The following is a 22,938-nucleotide window of genomic DNA, read 5'->3' as shown; positions in this document are numbered from 1 at the left end:
TAGGCGTAATAAATTCAAAAAGTTGCAGTTTTACACTTTCGATGTCATTCGTGATTGAACTTTGACCTTTTTCCGAAAATTACGAATGTTAGTAAATATACCCCATGGAGTCAATTTAAGACATTACACACATATCGAGGAGACTGACACATTATAAGTCAGGTATTGTATGAAAATGTATTGATTTTATTCATCATTGTGCTCACCTTTGTAAACCTTCAAACGAGTTGTCACATGTAGATGTCTAGTACTGACTTTTAAAACACCTCATGCGCTGACTAACAAGGCCTTGCAGGTGCTGTACTGTTTCTCACTAGTCTGGGAAAGGTATCTCCACTGCGCCCTCTGTTTGCTCCCTGGATAGATAGTCAAACAATCAAGACAGAATTGTAAATGACTCCAGCACTGATTAGGAAGTTCTGGAGAGGTTTGTACAGAGATGTCACCATCTAATTCAGTTTCCCTGCAGTTTCTTGGCGCCGTTACTATACAGCATACCCTTCATTTTCTAAATCATTGTTGGAATATTCAGTTTTTCTTTAGATTACTATGCTGCTAATAGGGGTGAGTTTCTTTTTTCATTATCCATGCAAGTGGGATGGATTTTCAGAAAAATATGGCATTGAGCAGTGAGAAAATTCCAAAATGTTTTCTGACTTTGGCCCTCATTCCGAGTTGTTCACTCGCTAGCTGCTTTTAGCAGCATTGCACACGTTAGGCCGCCGCCCTCTGGGAGTGTATCTTAGCTTAGCAGAATTGCGAACGAAAGATTAGCAATTCTGCTATTAAATATTTCCCTGCAGTTTCTGAGTAGCTCCAGACCTACTCCTAGATTGCGATCACCTCAGTCCGTTTAGTTCCTGGTTTGACGTCACAAACACACCCTGCGTTCGGCCAGCCTCTCCCCTGTTTCCCCAGCCACCCCTGCGTTTTAGCCTGACACGCCTGCGTTTTTTTAGCACACTCCCGGAAAACGCTCAGTTTCCGCCCAGAAACACCCACTTCCTGTCAATCACTCACCGATCAGCAGAGCGACTGAAAAGCATCGCTCGGACCTGTGTAAAATTGCATACTTTTTTGTGTAAATACTTAGAGCGTGCGCCCTGCGGCCCATACGCATGCGCAGAATCGACCATTTTTAGCCTGATCGCTATTCTGCTAAATACGGCAACGAGCGAACAACTCGGAATGACCACCTATATGTATTCTGACCACACACTACTGTTCTGAAATGAATACAAAAACTGGAGAGAACAGGAGGTCCCGATGACCGCACCTGAGCACCGATTACCGGCTCCTGTGACTGGTAAGTATGTTTTTTGTTTTTTTTATATATATTTGTTTTTTTTAAACTGTGATCAGCTTGTGTGTCCATTGACATACATAGGTGATCACCGGAACCCAGTTCCCGCACAGATTTTTTCTGCCGGGGGAGCACTAATGGGCACAAGCTACATAAAAAAAATTACACTTTCCGGAGCTTACTGCATGGAGTAACATTGTAGAACCCATAGAACACGCTAGTGTATATATCTGCTGCTGTTATGTGGTAAACCATCACATTTTATCATTTGGTTAAACCTTACAGGCAGGCCCAGACCCCCAATACCTGCCCTACCTCTCGGCACCCACTAATGGATTTGAATGATCACATATTCTTTACAGCACTGCATGATATATAACACTAGGTGATGTACAGCACTGCATGATATGATCAGTGCTAGTACGAGTATAAATAACCAACAAAAACAATAAAACTATATGACTTGTATTAAAATGTGTTTTTTTTAAATACATATCACTGATACAGATGTGTCCTGTTACATCCATGCTGCACTCATGCTAAACAGCCCTTCAAGTTGTGCAATGCCGTGGTGGGACTCGGTAGTGCAGAGCGTCTTTAATTTGCATATTTTGCTGCGAAAATGTAATACAATCGGAAGCACAAGCAGCTTCTGCTGATTAAAATGATATGCAGCATGCCTATATTCTGTGTGTAACTGTTGCTCTATCTGCATTCGAAATGAAATGTTACAGTGTTTTCCAGGAAAACACTGTAGCATAGCATTTTGTATGCAAATACCTTCGCAGTCACACACAGAATATAGGCATGCTGCATATCATTTTAAACAGCAGAAGCTGCTTGTGTGCCCTATTGCATCTAAGACGCATTTTCGCAGCAAAAGATGCCAAAATAGATGCTCTGCGCTACCGAGTCACACAGCACTCACGCGTTATGTGTAACGTGACTTGTAGCACATGGAGCAAAGTTGTAAGAGGACACATCTGTATGTATAAATTAGGTAAACTGTTGCTCAACATGATACAATATCCCAAACAGGACAATTAACTAATTTCTGATTACTGAAATCAGGACCGGTGCTAGGATATTTGGCGCCCTCCTGCAAACTATAACTTTGCGCCCTCCATCCCATACTTCACAAAAGGACAGTGTTGCAAAAAGGAGTGTGGTCTCACAAGGAAGGGGTGCGGCACACAATAATACCACCAATTCAAATTATGCGACACAGTAATGCCCCTTTGAACACATTATGCCACACAGTAATACCCCTTACACATTATGCCTCACTCAGTAATACCCCTTACACATTATGAAACACATAGTAATGCCCCTTACACATTCTGGATGATCTTTACACATTATGCCGCACACAGTGCCACTTACCCATTATGCCACATCTGGCACCAGCTGTAAGCCACTGCAGCCACTCCTGATTAGTTGCTGGTGCGTGAGCTCCAAGATGGCTGGGGGAGGTGACACAGTGACTGAGAGAAAACAAAAAAGGGTGTGTGTGTGTGTGTGTGTGTGTGTGTGTGTGTGTGTGTGTGTGTGTGTGTGTGTGTGTGTGACACAGTGACTGGGACAGAACACAGGGGGGGTGACACAGTGAGAGAACACATGGGGGGTGATACAGTGATTATGACAGAACACAGGGGTGATGACACGGTATGCGGTCAGCATACAGCTCGTCAGGATACCGGCTGTTACAATACTGATGCCGGGATCCCGCCTGGGGCACCATACCGCCACCGGTATACCGGAGAGGTAGGTGATTCACACTCTATGGACATCGACGACACCCATAGAGGGAGAATAGACAAACAATGGCAGTTGCTCTATCATTCCTTGAGAAAATTATATCAGGTGCTAGAAAGGGGAAGGGGTCACAGACAAACAGCAGACAGAGAGGGGTGTGCTTTCCCCCCCCCCCCTGGTATCCCCCCAGCACACTAAAAATTACCTGGAAACATACCTGAACCTATATAGTAATAGAATTTTAGAGAATTAATCACACGTGTTTGGAAAGACATGTTTAGCTGCTGAGCCGCGCCAAGGCTTCTCCGATATCAGCAGTCCTAACACTACATAATAGCAGTTCCCACATAGGGCCATGTAATTTGTCTACAGTATGCCTCATGATAAAGGCTCATACTAAAACACATCCAGACAGAGAGCTAACTTACCCGGGAGCCACCCCCAGGATCTCCCATTAGCACTGCAAGGAACAGCATGCCTTCCAAATACTGCTCCCATTCAATGCCTTTCTTACACATGCAGACAAACAATGGCAGTTGCTCTATCATACCTGGAGATAATTATATCAGGTGCTAGAAAGGGGAATGGGTCACAGACAAACAACAGACAGAGAGGGGGGGTGCTTCCCCCCCCCCCCCGGTATCCCCCCAGCACACTAAAAAATTACCTGTAACCATACCTGAACCTATGTGGTAATAGAATTTCAGAGAATTAGTCACACGTGTTTCCAAAGACATGCTTAGCTGCTGAGCCACGCCAAGGCTTCTCTGATATCAGCAGTCCTAACACTACATAATAGCAGTGCCCACATAGGGCCATGTAATTTGTCTACAGTAGGCCTCATGAGTTTTAGTTTGAGCCTTTATCATGAGGCCTACTGTAGACAAATTACATGGCCCTTTGTGGGCACTACTATTATGTAATGTTAGGACTTCTGATATCGGAGAAGTGTTGGCGCTGCTCAGCAGCTGAACATGTCTTTGCAAACAAGTGTGACTAATTCTCTGAAATTTTATTACCATATAGGTTCAGGTATGGTTACAGGTAATTTTTTAGTATGCTGGGGGGATACCAGAGAGGGAGAATAGAACCTGAGCCCGCAAGAGGCTTTGTTGTTCCCACCCCCTTGCCAACATTCCACCGCTCGGTTTGCCAATGTTGATATAATGAGCTTTGGCATCCCATGCGGCAGGATACCATACCGATCCCGTTGACACAGTGTCTGTGACAGAACACGGGGGGGGGGCTGACACAGTGACAGAACACAGAGAAGGAGTGACAATAGTGACTGGGACAACACAAGCGGGGTGACTATGGCTGGGACAGAATACGGGCGGGGGGGTCACTGACAGAACACTGAAGGGGGGTGACAGGGACAGGACAGAAGGGCCAAGAGAGTGGGGAGACAGGGCCAGCACAGAGGGGACAGGACAGGGGTGACAGGGCCAGCACAGAGGGGACAAGACAGGGGTGACAGGGCCAGCACAGAGGAGACATGACAGAGCTTACAAGGACAGGACAGGGGTGACAGGGACAGGACAGAATTGCAAAGAGAAAGGGGTGACAGGGCCAGCACAGAGGGGACAGGACAGAGGTGACAAGGACGGGACAGGTGTGACAGGGACAGAACAGAAGGGCCAGTAAACAGGGCAGAGATGACAGGACAGAAGGTCCAGGAGAGAGGGGAGACAGGGCCAGCACAGAGGTGACAGGGACAGGACAGAGGGGAGAACGGACCAGCACAGAGGTGACAGGGACAGGACAGAGGTGACAGGGACAGGACAGGGGTGACAGGGTCAGGATAGAAGGGCCAGGAGAGAGGGGAGACAGGGCCAGCACAGAGGGGACAGGACAGGGTGACAGAGCCACCACAGGGGGGCCGGGCCAGCACAGGGGAGACAGGGACAGCACAGATGGGACAGGACAGAGGGACAAGAACAGGGGTGACAGGACAGAAGGGCCAGCATAGAGGTGACAGTGACAGAAAATAGGGGTGACAGAGACAGGAGAGGGGTGACAAAAGGGCCAGAAGAAAAGAGAGACAGGGCCAGCACAGTCGTGACAGAGACAGGAGAGTGGGGAGACAGGACCAAGACACAGCCCTGAATTCAGCACTGGTGGGATGAATTAGTTGGCAGCCCGACCTCACTCACTATATATACTATAACTGATACATTATGCCCAACCTCCAGTCCCACTCACTACATTACTTAGCAACAGGACAAACACAGCTGCTTCCCAGCCCTGCACCCTGCGCTGTTCCCCATCCCATAGCTTTGCCTCGCAACACCCCGTTAAACTGTTGCACCTATCATCGCTGTCCTCCGCGAGTGACTCGCTGGCTGAAGCTCTGCCACTTCCTCCTTGTTTCACAGCAGCCGGCTCCTGGTTCACTGGGCAGCAGCAGCAGAGGCCAGGAGCCGTGAGGGGGCGGAGCATGCAGGCAGCCAGCTGGAGTGCTGGCCGGCTATGTAAGTGCATGTGGCGGTGTAAGAAAAAGCCAGGCTGGGTCTTAAAAAGGGCAGCAGTGACGCTACTCTCCACTCAGCGAGTCGGCGGCTCCTCTGTTTATTCCAGTAGGAAGGGTACGGAACAGTCAGGGGACAATGGAGGAAGTGCCCCCCTCTCAGTTTTTGACTCCGGCGCTGACCGTCTCAGCAGTAAGTAGTCTGTGGCCTTTCTGGTGGCCACGCGGGAGAAGGGGAAGTGCGGTCGGCCATCCGGGTGAAGAGTGGAGGGAGTGGGCGGCCGCGTGGGAGAAGGGGGGGAGGGAAGCGGGAGGCCACAGTGGCAATATCAATATGAGGCGCTGCGGAGCGAGACGGGGCAGAGCCTCAGCTTACTGTATTTCACTAGGTGGATTGTTGAAGCCTGGTCCTCTCTCACTCCCACAGGGATGCAGAGCAGGGAGAGCGCCTCTCCAGCCTAGCGTCCCCCTGCGCTGCATCCTTTTGCTGAGCGGGTTGCGCCGGGCCTGACTGAAATTAATGAATCTAATGTTAATCTAGTTATGTTTATATTGTGACATTAGTTCAGCAATTAAACCATTTGCATGCCTCACAGCTTTTAGTTTCTTGAGATCGGGACCACTCTGTGCGACCTGGAAAGGCAGTGTGGCCTTGGGTGGGAATGGATGTGGCCTTGGATGAGTGGGCGTGGTCTCACAGTATGGACCTATTTTTGGCATTTTGGGGGCGTCCCTGAGCAGCTGGGCAGCCCCCAGCTCACCTCCCTGCACGGTGTAGATGCCATGCGCATGGCCTCTAATCGGGAATCACTTGCTGCTTTGCAGTGCACCTCCTGCGGATCATTGCAGCCCGCGGGTGGGACAGTACCCGGATAGCGGGACTGTCCTCTGGAATGGGGATAGTTGGGAGGTATGCATTTGTCATGCATAATCAGCCACATCTCCACTAAGTGTACTAGCTAGATCTGTGAGTTACACAGAGTGGTTGCACTGTATGTAGAGATCCATCTGCTTATGGGGGGTCATTCCGAGTTGTTCGCTCGCTAGCTGCTTTTAGCAGCATTGCACACGCTAGGCCGCCGCCCTCTGGGAGTGTATCTTAGCTTAGCAGAATTGCAAACGAAAGATTAGCAGAACTGCTACTAAATAATTCCTTGCAGTTTCTGAGTGGCTGCAGACCTACTCCTAGATTGCGATCAGCTCAGTCCGTTTAGTTCCTGGTTTGACGTCACAAACACGCCCTGCGTTCGGCCAGCCACTCCCCGTTTCTCCAGACACTCTCGCGTTTTTCCCTGACACGCCTGCGTTTTTAGCACACTCACGGAAAATGCTCAGTTACCACCCAGAAACGCCCCTTTCCTGTCAATCATTTACCGATCAGCAGTGCGACTGAAAAGCGCCGCACGAACACCAGCAAATCTACGAAGTTTTGTGTTAAATAACTTGGCGCATGCGCTCTGCGTACCATGCGCATGCGCATTTAGCAACAAATCGCAGCATAGCAAAAATCGGCAACGAGTGAACAACTCGGAATGACCACCCTGGACTCCTCTCTAGCACCAAGGACAGGGCTGCTGCAATTGTGCTCAGAAAATTATGATAACTGCATAACAAGTGTATGGGTATTGGCAGTGTGGCCACATAGAGCGTATAACTCTGTATACCGGCTGCCAGTTTGCTAATACAATATTTTATTTTTTATGATTCTTCATTGTAGTTTTGGATCTTAGCTCCCATTACTTCTTGCCAAGTCAGTCAATTTAGGTGATGTACATTATTGCATTAGCCAACCTGGACAATAAACTGAGAAGTAAAGAAATACCTTTAATAAGGTTATGTTTCCAACCCTGACTCTGTTCTAGTATTTCCTCACACACTCAATGTCGTTGTAAATCAAAGGCAGTATTGATAAAACTATAACATAATATGCTCTTTGACAGTGCCGTAACTAGGCATTTTAGAGCTGTGTGCAAGAAACGGCGTTGGTGCCCCCCACTATGCAAGATTGGGGCAGCACGCGGCGTAGGCGTGCAAAAACATATGGGGGTGTGGCTTCATTGGGAAGGGGCGTGGCCACAAAATAATACCAATTCATACCGTAGTCTCCAATATTCAAATTACGCTGCACAGTAGCGCCACTACACCAGGTAGAGCCCCTTTTACACATTATGGCAGACAGTCCCACTTTTTACACATTACGGCAGACAGCGTCCCCTTTTACACATTACGGCAGACAGCGTCCCCCTTTTTACACTTTACGGCAGACAGCGTCCCCTTTTTACACATTACGGCAGACAGCGTCCCCCTTTTTACACATTACGGCAGATAGCGTCCCTTTTTACACATTACAGCAGACAGCGTCCCCTTTTTACACATTACAGCAGACAGTGTCCCCCTTTTTACACATTACGGCAGACAGTGTCCCCCTTTTTACACATTACGGCAGACAGCGTCCCCTTTTTACACATTACAGCAGACAGTGTCCCCCTTTTTACACATTACGGCAGACAGTGTCCCCCTTTTTACACATTACGGCAGACAGCGTCCCCTTTTTACACATTACAGCAGACAGCGTCCCTTTTTACACATTACGGCAGACAGTGTCCCCCTTTTTACACATTACAGCAGACAGCATCCCTTTTTACACATTACGGCAGACAGCATCCCTTTTTACACATTACGGCAGACAGCGTCCCCTTTTTTCAAATTACAGCAGACAGCGTTCCCTTTTTACACATTACGACAGACAGTCTTGTCAACAATAAGGAAGCTGCATTCAATTTTTACACATTAGGCAGGCAGAGTTCCCCTTTTTACACATTATGGCAGGAAGAGTGTGTGTGCATACACACTTGCCGATGCTGCCAGCAACGAGCGATGGCAGGTGGGGGTCAGTGGGGGCCATGCTGCATTCCCCAGCATGGCTGCGGGGGATGGGGTTATGGTAAGGCTGCGGGGGATGGGGTTAGGGTAATGCTGTGGGGGAGGTGTTAGGGAAAGGCTGCGGGGATGTGGTTAAGGTAAGGCTGAGGGGGAGGGCTTAGGGTAAGGCTGCGAGTGAGGGGTTAGGGTAAGGCACTGGGGGGTTTAGGCTGCACGAGGAGAGGGTTTAGTGTTAGGCTGCAGGATAGGAGGGTTAGTGTCAGATACTAGGGGGAGGGTTTTTACACATTATTGCACATGGCTCTATATATTAATATGAGGACCAAGACTGTATATGTGAGAATTGGCAAGACCTGTTTGCAGTCCTCAAACCCATCTGACTCCACAGCAAGCACCCGCACATCCACCGCCGGCTGCCCTCAAGATAGCGCCGCTCCCTCGCCTCACCCTGGACGCCACTGCATCTTTCTGTTCTCAAGCCGACTTCCTCCCGGCGAGGTCACGTGTCACTCAGCAACCAGTGCCCGCTTCCGTTGTCTCCCTCTCCTGCAGTTCCGCCCGTGTCAGAGTCAGAATCACCTGAGGGGGAGGCGATCCGGCATCCACGGCTTCATGTCCTGCCGCCTGCGGTAGCGTGCTGCTCTCAAAGGCGGCGGCGGGTCTCAGTGAAGAAATAACGGGATGGGCGGTGTGTGCTGCCACACAGCGGCTGCAGCACTGCTCCCCGTCTCTTGCAGAGGCGGCAGTGGGAGACAGGCAGCGGGGCTTTCAGTACAGAGTACTGACTCACTGGACTAGACGGCCGTATGGGGGGAGGTGTGCTGCTGATGGTGCGCCTGCAGTGCATGTGCGCTGTGGGCAAGGCACCATCGGCGCACACCTAGTTACGGCCCTGCTCTTTGATTAAGCATTTGTAATTGACTTGAGCCTTTGTTGAAGGGTTAGCCGTTGCCACAAAAACAAGGGGTCATCAATCCCTATGCCATTAAGGCTTGTAGCATGAGAATGAATGATAATACCGCCACCCATACTCCTGTGCTTTTATTTATTATACTTAATGTATTTTGATTTACAGAAAATAAAGTACTGCCAGACATAACAGTGTAGGTGACATGACAGATAACATTTAGTGTTTTGGACCATTCACCATGTGAATCATTCTGACTAGCTGACCTATTACTAGACTTGTAAGATTGTATTTATGTAAAAGCCAACAGAAATCATGTCACTTTAATTAAAACATTAAACTTTGAATATGCAATGCACTGGAATTGGGTGCCGGGAGCACAACTGAAACAGACTTCAGGAAATACTGGAACTAGGTGCTGGAGCACTAATTGAGCAGGCTGCAGTGACATATACTGTGAATTAATACTGGATTAGGTTTCCTAGGTGACACTGGAGTGGAATGCTGTGAAGCAACACTGAAGTAGGTTTGCTGGATTACATTGGAGTGGAATGCTGTGAAGCAATACTGAACATTGGAGTGGAATGCTGTGAAGCAACACTGAAGCAGGTTTGCTGGATTACACTGGAGTGGAATGCTGTGAAGCAATACTGAAACAGGTTTGCTGGATTATACTAGAGCAGAATCCTGTGAAGCAATACTGAAGTAGGTTTGCTGGATTACACTAGAGCAGAATGCTGTGAAGCAATACTGAAGCAGGTTTGCTGGAACACAATGAGGCAAAATAATGAGAAGCAAATCTGAAGCAGGTGTGATGGAACACAATGAGGCAGAAAGCTGTGAAATAAATACGGAAGCAGATGTGCTGGAACACAACGAGGTAGAGTGCTGTGAAGAAAATCTGAAGCAGGTACTGAACTAGGAGCCAGGGCATTGATCTTCTGATAGAGATGTTGTACTGGCAATGTGCGGCCAGCAGTTACTGGTATAAACAGGGCATTCTGAGGCTGGGTGAAACGTAACTGAAGTTGATGCGAGCTGGTTAAACAAAACGGATCTTGCGATACAGTCTAATATGATGGCGCTCATGATGCAGAGCAGCTGGAACCACTGGCGGTGGGTTGATTCTAGGGCTAGCTCTTGGCTGTAGCTTGCTAATTTCCTTCTCTATATTTCTGGAGCCCATCAATTACTGTATAAATACTCCTCACCAGTAAGTATAAACAAATAAATCTTAGAGAACATGTATAGTGACTGAGATCAGCATTTGCATCCAGTATCTAAAATTAGGCAGGGTACAGTGGGCCATTACTGGAGAAAATGAAGGATTTCAGGAACAACATTTTCCTTGGACTATTCTTAGAAATTAGGACACCCAACGCTATGCACTAAGAGAATGGCAATTGTACACTGCTATTATTATTATTATTATTATTATTATTATTATTATTACATTTTATTTATAAGGCACCACAAGTGTTTCGCAGTGCCGTACAAAGGACAGTACAGGGAGACAAAAGTTAGCATTACAGTAAATAAATAACAAAAATAGAGTACAGGTAACAAAGTGCTATTGAATGCACAGGGCCATAGAATTTATATTTATAGATATTTATAGAGGAACCTCACATAAAGTATAACATCTTGTATTGGGTTGGGGTTTGCCAAGTTAACATTACATCCTACGGGTTGGTATCGGGATTCCGACACTTGGGATGCCGGCAGTCAGAATACGACAGCGGCATCCCGACGCAGACTCTCAACACCTATTTGGTAAGTACAGTATACTAACATTACTGCTGCTGATCTCAGGATGCAGTCAGAATGCAAATAGCCACAGACGAGCAAAAATCCATACTCACGTGCTCCTTGAACCCTAACTAGCTTGTCATGCGGTAAGACTACTCTTACTGCTGCTGGCCAGTGTTGCAGAGAACAGAGCATCGCTCAGCTGCCCATGTGACTACTCTTACTGCTGCTGGCCAGTGTTGCAGAGAACAGAGCATCGCTCAGCTGCCCATGTGACTACTCTTACTGTTGCTGGCTAGTGTTGCAGAGAACAGAGCATCGCTCAGCTGCCCATGTGACTACTCTTACTGCTGCTGGCCAGTGTTGCAGAGAGCAGAGCATCGCTCAGCTGCCCAGTGCCCATGTGACTATTCTTACTGCTGCTGGCCAGTGTTGCAGAGAACAGAGCATCGCTCATCTGCCCATGTGGCTACTCTTACTGTTGCTGGCTAGTATGGAAATTGGACCGAGCGCTTATGTGTGCAAATGTGTAATGTTCTGAGAAAAGTAAAAGTTGATATGAAAAAATTGATGTGAAAAAATTAATTAAAATATGTATATTGATTTAAAAATAAAAATGAAAATAAAAATAAAAATAAAATTAAAAATAAAAATAAAATAAAAATGAAAATAAAAATAAATGTAAATAAGGATAGAAATAAATTTAATTAAATTAAATTAAAATTGGGGTGGGAATCGGATGGGGAAAGGGGAGAAGTGCAATGTTTACAGCTCCTTTTTGAAAAATTGTGGAGCTTGTGGACACTTTTATGAGAGGGTACAGTCTGTTCTTTTGTAACTTTCCCTGACTTACCCTATTTTGCTGTGCAAATGCGGCTGGAGGCTTTTGGGATCTCTGACAGCGTTCAAGTGCTGTAACTCACGATCTCCTCCTCTTAGCCGCACTGTAGCCGCTGCTCCGTTCGTCAAACCGGAAGTTGAGATGTTTACTTCCGGTATTCGGGCGCTGGCGGCGGCTGGCTTCGTGTCCTTAGTTTCCTCAGTATTTGCTTTGTTCTTCTTATACTCCAACGCATTTCGAATCGCAGCAGGATTCTTTTTCAAGCAAATACTGAGGACACTAAGGACACGAAGCCAGCCGCCGCCAGCGCCCGAATACCGGAAGTAAACATCTCAACTTCCGGTTTGACGAACGGAGCAGCGGCTACAGTGCGGCTAAGAGGAGGAGATCGTGAGTTACAGCACTTGAACGCTGTCAGAGATCCCAAAAGCCTCCAGCCGCATTTGCACAGCAAAATAGGGTAAGTCAGGGAAAGTTACAAAAGAACAGACTGTACCCTCTCATAAAAGTGTCCACAAGCTCCACAATTTTTCAAAAAGGAGCTGTAAACATTGCACTTCTCCCCTTTCCCCATCCGATTCCCACCCCAATTTTAATTTAATTTAATTTAATTTATTTCTATCCTAATTTACATTTATTTTTATTTTCATTTTTATTTTTAAATCAATATACATATTTTAATTAATTTTTTCACATCAATTTTTTCATATCAACTTTTACTTTTCTCAGAACATTACACATTTGCACACATAAGCGCTCGGTCCAATTTCCATACACGTCAAAAAAACAACTTGAGTGCTTTTTCCACAAGCGCGGCAAACTATATTCATTATTCTGTTGCTGGCTAGTGTTGCAGAGAACAGAGCATCGCTCAGCTGCCCATGTGACTACTCTTACTGCTGCTGGCCAGTGTTGCAGAGAACAGAGCATCGCTCAGCTGCCCATGTGACTACTCTTACTGCTGCTGGCCAGTGCTGCAGAGAACAGAGCATCGCTCATCTGCCCATGTGACTTTTTTTAATAGCAAAATAAATGCAATAGCAAATCTTTATTCTGGATTGGTTGTCTAATGCTGCTTATACAGCAGGAAAAAAAATGCAATGGGTCATGCTGGACATTATTATAATAAATGTGAGACTTCTGGGGATGTTACATGTCCAAATCAAATGAACTACATAATCTGCAGTTCACAAGCGAGGAGTACAATATAAGCACTGTGTAAGAAATACAACAGACAATAAAGTCTTTCCAATAAATGGGATTGGTTATTTCCCAACACACCTTGGGCTGCTAAATATGTTTATTTTACTTGGTGGGGTTAAGGAGCGTAGACAAGGAGACTGTATGATGTGAGTGCCTAGCACAACATATGACTCATTGTACTAGTAAATGTGATTGTTCTATTTTGTTCACAAGTTTTTTTTAGAGAAGTTGCTTATGAAGAAGATATTAAACTAATATAATATAATAATAATTAGACCATGAAGTTTCCTGATTGTAAAGAAAAGTTACGATGAAAGAAGCCCTCTTGGAAAATAACTCCAGTGCTGGAATTCAATCTGTAAGCACCCTTGCCGCAGACACCAGCAGAGCATCTCTGTACACTGAGGGGTGGCTGCAGAGGTACTCTCACTTCCAGACATACTTGCCTACTGTCCCTGAAAGGCCAGGAGGCTCCCGAAAGTTGGGTCGCACTGTAAATATATGTATTTTTTCCATGGACGCTTCTTTTGAGCAATGCATGCTCAGTTAGCTCCCATCTCTGCATAAGGCCCTGTCTGCAGAGGGGTTAATAAGGAACTATTTAGGTGAGAAGCGTTATAGTAACAACTTTGATCTCTAGGTTTAAAGATTGGGACACACCTCTCCTAGCCTTGTAAGAAATGCTTGTGGATGCCACTCCCTTCTATAGGGAAACAATGCCCTTATTGCTTGTTCACTTCACTCAGACTCCAGGACAGGGATTTCAGTCATGTAAAATATGTCACTGTGCATGCAGTGCTAAAGACACTAGACAGACACACTCTATTGCTCAAGTGATAAGAGTGTTAGCCTAGTACAGTGGTTAATAAACTTGGTCTTCAAAGCACCCTAACAGTCCAGGGTTTAAGGATGTCCATGCTTAAGCAAAGGTGACTTAATTAGTACCACAGTCAGTTTGATTATACCATCTGTGTACAGAGGCAGAACTCTGGGAGGCAACGGAGTCAACTACCGCCGGGCTCCTGCTTTGAAGAGGGGGCACCTCTCCTTCGGTTCTGTGTGTTCAGCGACATTAATCAATTAAGTTAATTGACAGCAGCTGGTATCTTTTCCGTAGCCGACTTCCCCACTAGTCACTGCACCTTACAAATCACACCCTCTTTATTATAGATACACTGGAAGCAGACACCTTACTGATGAAGCTATTTGCCCCTATAAAGGAAGCATGAGAATTCTAACTATATGACGGTATTTCTCTGACAATTACAAGTAACTTCATATAGTTAGAATTCTCATACTTCCTATACAAGAGCAGATATCTCCATCAGTAAGGTGCATGCTTCCAGTGTAATAGGTTGTGGGTTCTAATCCTGGATTTGACACTTGCAAATTAATTGTCAGAGAAATAATCAGCACTTTGAGTGACTGAGCAGATCTATGTAGTGTGTGGCTGGACCCCTACAAAGATCTGCCCGGTTGCAACGGTTTTGTAGCAGCTTCATATAGTTAGAATCTACAGGCTTGCTATATATATATATATATATATATATATATATATATATATATATACACTGCTCAAAAAGTAAAGGGAACACTTAAACAACACAATGTAGCTCCAAGTCAATCACACTTCTGTGAAATCAAACTGTCCACTTAGGAAGCAACACTGATTGACAATCAATTTCACATGCTGATGTGCAAATGGAATAGACAACAGGTGGAAATTATAGGCAATTAGCAAGACACCCCCAATAAAGGAGTTGCTCTGCAGGTGGTGACCACAGACCACTTCTCAGCTCCTATGCTTTCTGGCTGATGATTTGGTCACTTTTGTAAGCTGGCGGTGCTTTCACTCTAGTGGTAGCATGAGAGAGAGTCTACAACCCACACAAGTGGCTCAGGTAGTGCAGCTCATCCAGGGTGGCACATCAATGCGAGCTGTGGCAAGAAGGTTTGCTGTGTCTGTCAGTGTAGTGTCCAGAGCATGGAGGCGCTACCAGGAGACAGGCCAGTACATCAGGAGACGTGGAGGAGGCCGTAGGAGGGCAACAACCCAGCAGCAGGACCGCTACCTCCGGCCTTTGTGCAAGGAGGAACAGGTGGAGCACAGCCAGAGCCCTGCAAAATGACCTCCAGCAAGCCACAAATGTGCATGTGTCTACTCAAACGATCAAAAACAGACTTCATGAGGGTGGTATGAGGACCCGACGTCCACATGTGGGGGTTGTGCTTGCAGCCCAACACCGTTCAGGACCTTTGGCATTTGCCAGAGAACACCAAGATTGGCAAATTCGCCACTGGCACATGTGACAGACGTGACAGAGTCTGGAGACGCCAAGGAGAACGTTCTGCTGCCTGCAACATCCTCCAGCATGACCGGTTTGGCAGTGGGTCAGTAATGGTGTGGGTTGGCATTTCTTTGGGGGGCCGCACAGCCCTCCATGTGCTCGCCAGAGGTAGCCTGACTGCCATTAGGTACCGAGATGAGATCCTCAGACCCCTTGTGAGACCATATGCTGGTGCGGTTGGCCCTGGGTTCCTCCTAATGCTAGACCTATGGGGGGGGTTCCACCAATATTTTTCTTGCCTCCGGGCAACTGGGACAAATTTACACCACTGTCTGTGTACAGACATGGATATCCCCAAAACCTGAACTGGGTGCCTTGAGGACCGAGTTTGGGAATCACTGGCCTAGTAATAAATGGTACACATAGCCTGCATTTGGAAATGACACAAATGGAATATGTGTTGCTTATAAGAAAGTATATCATATTAGTCTGCTCTCCCGTAACAGCCAGGAGGCTGCAGAAATTTGGATGATGCTCCCAGCAAACCCCGGGAATAGTGGGTGAGTCTCCTGCCCGTACCACCCTCTTCGCAGATGTTCACAAGTAAGTAATCCAGAGGTGTGATGACGTGATTCATGCTAAATTGTGGCCCCACCCCCTGTCTCACAATGCTGGTATTCTTGGCGTTGTGTAGTGGGGGCTGGGCCATAATGTGGTCGTGCAGTCACATCCCTGGTCTGCCCCCTTATCCACATCACATTCCCCACTACAAAAAATCGTTTGTGTGAAATCCCCCCAAAACAGACATTTTTGTGGGATACCAGCAAATTGAAGTATCCTCTGGATGTATGATGGAAGATATCTGCAGTAATTACCCCTTTTCTATGGGGGCTGCTATACTGTCACAACAGCGATCACTTCATACTTGCCAACCCTCACGGAAGCTGCAGGAGACTACAGATTTTTAGGGTAGTTCCCCGCAGCCCCGGAAAGGTGTGTGAGTCTCCCAAGTGTCCGTCATGATCCCCATTTGGGCAGAGATTTGAATTTGCCCTCCCAGCTGTGAGGGCAAACTCCCCCATCCCCCACCCCCCACCCCCTTCCCTGGAGTAAGTGGGCTCACAATATATATTGTACATTCGCTTGAACAGCCGATATATCGCCCAGTATCACCCCGCATTAGAGTCCCTGAGGACTGGAGTTGGGAAACACTGCTCTATGGTATGGGAAGGATAAGTATACTAGATGTACCGGTATATTCACAGGTTCAGTATATCTAAATGTGGAAGTTGAGGAAGATATTTTTTTCTGTAGTGTTCACTCTTATTCCTCCTCTTCAGGTGTCATTCCACGATGGAGAAGCAAGTTACATGTCCTTTAAAGTAACAACTAGGTTATAATCTCATTGGTGCACAAATCTCTCCTCTTCATCTTGCAATGGGAAGTGCTGAAGTTTGTTCCATTAAGGGAAGGAGTCAAACACACACTGACTGGTAGGACGATGTCTAAATTAAAATAATCTGTTCTCTATAGACTGCCGTTCCATAACTTTAAGTATTTGCAGTTTATTACTTAGGGCTTTCAATCTGTCCCGGGTGCCACCTCTATCATTTCTGGCACTTTGCACTCTGAGTCTGCACTGTCTCTGTTAGGTTTGATAGAGCCGCGGGCACTAGAACCCACTGCAGTTCTCACAGCAGGACCATCCTGCAACATGGCTTACTCGCTGCGCATGCACCTCAATGCCGCACTTGCAAGTCAGGGCAGTCTTTTCGTATGGGCTCAATGGGCTCTTGCCCAAGGGCCCAGGAGTATAAGGGCCCTAGGCTGATAGCTGAGGGTCTCCTCTTTCCAGGGGTACCAGATTTTTGAAAATCGGCCCTGGGGAACCGGAGATATCCGACTTCAAAGTAGTGGTCCCCATCCAAGCCTGTTAATTGCTCTTCCCAGCCAGATATCTTGGGTTCTGTCTGACTTACAGTTTCTCTGAGCGTATAATCCAAAAGCTGGGACTTTCTCCTTTTGGGGACACTGGCAGCTTGTCTCTACTTTGTCCAGAACTAGAGATATCAGCCTTCCAGCATCCGGTCCCCGCTCCAGCTCCACACACCTAATATGCAGTTTCATATTTTCATTGGTGGATTGCTCTGACTCCTGAACTCTGATCCCCAAGTACCCAGAACCTCCTGAAAGGTGAGACTCTCCAGTGTTTTATCACATTCAAAGCTAAGCAATCTATTTCCAGGAACTGGAGATATCTGCAGTCAAGCAATCTGCCCTCCCACCAGAAAATGATAAATATTAAGCCCACTCCACTATCCACCCCTCCCCTGCTTATTAAACACCCCCTACCCCCCTGGAAGTCATGTACCATGGCTTCTTCATTTAGCCCAATGTCCCCTTCTACAGTTTAGCCCCATCTGTGCAGTAAAGGAGTAATTAGTAGAAATTACTGCTCCAGGTCCTACATGCTGAGCGGAAGATAGAACACCCCTACCGTCCGTGGGACATCAAAGCTTCCGCTGATAGCACCCCCCACACCTACCGCTGGAGCGTGGGTAGGGGGCCCAGTGCATTGCTGTGCCCAGGGGCCTACACTGTTGTTAAGACGGCCCTGTTGCCAGTGCTGCCGGATTGCAGTCAGGTTTTCTAAGTGTGATGGCGCTGCTGGGGGGAGAGTGCTGTGAGGTGATTATTAGAAGGGTCAGGGAAGGTGTGGACCTGAAGGAGGGAGAGGTGCTGTGAGGTGGATACTGAATGTGGGAGAGGTGCTGTGAGGTGGAGACTGAATGTGGGAACTGAATGGGGGAAAGGTGCTGTGAGGTGGAGACTGAATGTGGGAGAGGTGGTACATTTGGTAGGAACTCTGGTCTGTGCACATGCTGGGCTCCCTCTCCAGCCTCCTGCAAGGTCAAGCGGCTACAACCAGGTATTTTCTTTTTCTCAGCACTTGTCCATGCGCTCACTCGGACACATCCCTGCATTGAAATTAAAAATCACTTATTAGGTGCAAAATAACAATATATATTATTAAGAATGAAGCACTTATTATTTATTTATTTTATTTATTACCAGTTATTTATATAGCGCACACACATTCCACAGCGCTTTACAGAGAGTATTTGGCCATTCACATCAGTCCCTGCCCCAGTGGAGTTTACAATCTATATTCCATACCACATGTACACACACACACATTCACACTAGGGTTAATTTTGTTGGGAGTTAACCTACCTGTATATTTTTGGATTGTGGGAGGAAACCGGAACACCCGGAGGAAACCCACGCAAGTACGGGGAGAATATACAAACTCCGCACAGTTACAGCCATGGTAGGAATCGATCCCATGACTTCAGTGCTGTGAGGCAGTAATGCTAACCATTACACCATCCTTGATAAAGAATTGCCACATTTATATTTGCAGCTCCCAATGAGTGATCTGGACTATCACCTCAAGTCAAACGGGAAGCATTCAATATCCCGGCTGTCAGGATCCCGGCGCTCAGCATACCGCATCGGGATCCCGACAACTATTCTCCTTCCTTGGGTGTCCATGACACCCCTGGGGGGAGAATAAATAGTATGCTGCGTGTAGCGCACCACCGTGCCCGCAGCGTGGCGAGCGCAGCGAGCCTGCAAGGGGCTCTTTTGCATTCACCCCACTGCCGGCATTCCAGCAGTCGGGATCCCAGTGCCGGTATGCTGGGCACAGGGATCCCGACAGCTGGGATATCGTAGTAGACCCAGTCAAACAATGTAGCAACTAGTAATGAGAGCGCATATACAATTGGAAAGGATTTTATGTATGTAATTTACACATAGAAAATAAAATACAATTGTAGTAAAAACAATTATAAATAATGGTGGTTGCTTAACACCTCCTGTGGTGAATCAAGTAGCAGTTCATTTTATCCGGATTTAATGATTCAAAATAACTTTGGCGGATTGTCATTCATAAATATCTACAATAAGGTTGTATACAGCTGGAAACATTTAATATTAATAGTCCCATACCGGCTTACTCATCACTGTAGCTGACCTCACAACACAGCATGACAATGTACTATGTTGTGAGGTCGGCTACAGTGATGAGTAGGTCCAATATGGGACTAGTAATATGCTTAATGTCTAATCCGGATAAAATGAACTGCTACTTGATTCTCCACAGGAGGTGTTAAGCAACCACCATTTTTTATAATTGTTTTTATTACACTTGTATTTTATTATCTATGTGTAAATTAAATACATTAAATCCTTTCCACTTGTATATGCGCTCTCATTACTAGTTGCAACATCCCTGCATTGTCCCAGGCTCCAGCAGGCAATCTGAGTAGCCCAGCGCTACACACTGCTGTCTTACCTCTCATTTCTATCTATGGGGCATACCATTTAGGCTCGATCACCCTTTTTCGCTGCATTAGTTAGCAAATAGAGGGAAGTAGCCGTTCTATAAGTTTTGTCCCATAGCACTGTATCTCTCTGACTACGGCTTCTCCAGCACCTAGGTCACTGTCTTTCATACCTACCTCCATTTTGGTCTCTGCTTCTGAGTAACAGACCATACAGAGGGAGAAAGGAGCAAAAGCAGATGGCCACTTACTTTTTCTGAACTCTGTAGAGTATGGGAGCTCCACTCACTTACCATCTACTGGAAACACATGGTAAGCAGTAGCCACCTACCCTTCTAAATCAGAGGATTCTCTAGCATCTTATACAAACACCTTTCCGTTTTGCACCACTCCCAGACCTATGATATTTGCACCACAATTGTTAAATTACATTTACACTCCCTGCTGACTGGAGCAGGAAATCATTTGGTCTTTCGGTTTCAATGACACCTAGATTACGGTGAGAGGCATACATATGTAGTTCTGTGAGGTCTGGACAATTGTAGTCTCAAGTTTTACCTGGTAATTACACTATTAAGCGCTTACCTATGGTAGAGCCTAGTGTTGTCTCAGTAAGTGTATTTACACTGTGACTTAATATTTCTGTTATTGTGAAGATCAATTGCATATATTGTCACATTCAGACACATGGGTACAGCAACAAGTTATTGTATATGCTGATACCATATATACTGTACCAATTATCTGTTTAAAGCCAATTTATTTCTTTGAATTGTGTCGCACTTGTGAATTTCTTATGAATTTAAAACCAATTGGATATCAACATCACTGTAAATTACCAATATTTTTGGTAAATGACATTCTTCTTCTTTCTTCTTTCTTCTTCTTCTTCTTTCTGTACACAGGTCACTTTTGCATAGAGATTATAGGATATGATTATCTTTAACCCCTCAGAGTATTTTTCTGGGACACATAAACAGTGAATTGTACTTTTAATTATACTTCCCTGTGCTCTCCTCCATCTCTCCCTTCAGTAATCTTGAATTGGGTGTGAGAACTGTATCTGCATTCTGGGCATTCTGCATATGGTAATACCATCATAATTGTAATTATTTGAAACAATATGCATGACATGTGATCCTCTTATCACAAGAGATTTTGTTAATGGGAAAATGTACCATCTATGACAATTCCTGTGTCAAAGTGAGTTTTTCCTAGACTCACTTAGGGGCCTATTTATCACCATCCAAGGATGCGGATGGCATGTGATAAAATCGCCAAAACTCACAATGCGATAATTGATTACATTGCAGGGATGTATCAATTATCGCATGCATGGACAGAGCTTGCGAGCAAGCTCTGTCCCTGCGATGACACTCTGCAGCATCATCAGGGTATTTTTCGTAAAATATACCCCAATGTCCTGCTGCGCATGCACCACCCCCACCGACATAACCACTACCGCTGCCGCCCGGTCGACCTCCCCGACGCAACTACCGCCCACGCTGCGGACCCCTCCGCAGAAAAATATACTTCCCAGTCCAGGGAGCCAGTCCACGTTGCTCCTGCTGGGCGCTGGATCCTGTGTGCTGCGGTGACCCCCGGTGCTGTAAAGTGCACTGCCACTTTGCAGCTTCACTTTACTGCACCGGGGTCACAGCGCAGCATATGGGGAATCCGGCGCCCGGATTTGCTCACCGGAGCAGCGGACACCGGCTCCCTGGATTGGTAAGTATGGGTTTTTTATTAACTTTTTTTTTTTTACACTTTGATCAGCTTGAGTCCATTGGACACACATAGCTCATCACTGGAGCCGGGTCTCCGCACGGCTTTCTCTGCCAGGGGCAAATGCCTGCATATCACAGTGCTGCCCTGTGAATTCACCGACCTGAGCTGGCGAAATTATCACAGGACACGCTGCAGTATTTTTTCAAATTTTTTCTATTTTTTAGTTGATTCGGCCACATCGCATTTCCCATTATAAGTATGGGGAATGCAATGTGGATTACTAAAAAAAAAAAAGAATTAAAGGGTTTGAAGCAGTTTTTCATGAAAACTACTCCAAGTGCCCTTTAATACATTGGAGAGATGCTAAAATAATGTGAAAAGGGTGTGAAAAACAGAAAACACAACTTTTCACCTTATTTTAGTAAAAATAATGTTAATAAATGGGCCCCTAATTTTTTTACAGTAACTTGCAATTTGGAATATCATCAATCAGTTCATGCAGTGAAGGCTGCCGCCCCTGCAGCGGGCAGGTTAGCACATATGAACATACCTGCAAGGGTGTATGTAACATATGCGCTGGCTGCAGGTCTTCCAGCTGCCGCTGAACCAGGGATGCTGCATTCATGTTCATATGCTTGTATGTTCATATGTGCTACCCAGCTCCCCCCTGCACGATATGCATTTTTTTCTGCAACTGAAGTCCACTTTGAGCCCCGGTTTTAACAGTACCTGTTGGTACTCCATATATGTTCTTTTCTGTGTTTCATGTCTGTCTGGTTGTGCTCATATTAGTACACATACCTTTTACATAACCAATAAATGTTACGTTTTGCACAGAATTTCAGTTTCACTTAGGTAGGCGAGTGCCCCACTAGGAGAGTACTTTCCTTTTCTCTTTTACCTATTATACTCTACATACTCTTTTGGCTGCACCACCATACTGCATATTACAGGTACATTGTACCCATTCTTGGGTAAGATATGCTCCCTTATAATAGGATTTACCTACTCTGTTACTTATTTCTGAGATTTGTCACCGGAGCTTCGGGCTTCCAATCCCCTTTCCCTCCTACACAAAATTCATATGTTCACAATAACTTCTACTACGGTATATCTTTATTTGTGACTTTTGTAATATTGCAATACACTAAAGACATCGGGGTATATTTACTAAGGTCCCGATTTTGACCGAGATGACGTTTTTTCTTCAAAGTGTCATCTCGGTAATTTACTAAGCAAAAATCACGGCAGTGATGAGGGCATTCGTAATATTTTGGAAGTCCTCGTAAAAAATCACGAATCAATACACCATCGGTCAAATACGCCTGCAATTTGGTAGAAATCGGTAATTTACTAAAAAGTGCAAAACACAAACACTGCCGACAATAGCCAAACACTGCCGTGATGAAATACAAATCGTGAAAAAGTGCTAAAAAAAAACAGACCTGCTTTTTTATCCCGTGTT

At 45.9% G+C, this 22,938-nt stretch overlaps 1 protein-coding gene and 1 long non-coding RNA gene across 4 annotated transcripts in view; one reads left to right on the top strand and one right to left on the bottom strand.

The window, feature by feature from the left end:
- LOC134932988 (uncharacterized) overlaps window positions 1-12,211 on the bottom strand; it is a 70,350-nt gene extending 58,139 nt beyond the window's left edge. Inside the window, exon 1 of the long non-coding RNA XR_010179548.1 lies at window positions 11,918-12,211. This is a non-coding gene — a long non-coding RNA (uncharacterized LOC134932988). The remainder of the gene's footprint in view (window positions 1-11,917) is intronic.
- N4BP3 (NEDD4 binding protein 3) overlaps window positions 12,181-22,938 on the top strand; it is a 170,396-nt gene continuing 159,638 nt past the window's right edge. For 2 of the 3 annotated variants that reach the window (XM_063927898.1, XM_063927899.1), the window contains exons 1-2: window positions 12,181-12,365; window positions 16,737-16,889. The gene's annotated coding sequence lies outside the window, so the exon portion shown is untranslated. The remainder of the gene's footprint in view (window positions 12,366-16,736; window positions 16,890-22,938) is intronic. The other variant, XM_063927897.1, reaches the window with a different exon arrangement.

The sequence above is a fragment of the Pseudophryne corroboree genome, chromosome 6 (assembly GCF_028390025.1).
Source record: "Pseudophryne corroboree isolate aPseCor3 chromosome 6, aPseCor3.hap2, whole genome shotgun sequence".
NCBI classification, from domain to species: Eukaryota; Metazoa; Chordata; class Amphibia; order Anura; family Myobatrachidae; genus Pseudophryne; species Pseudophryne corroboree.
The sequence above is the reverse complement of the archived record's forward strand: the minus strand, read 5'-3'. Positions and strand labels throughout refer to the sequence as shown.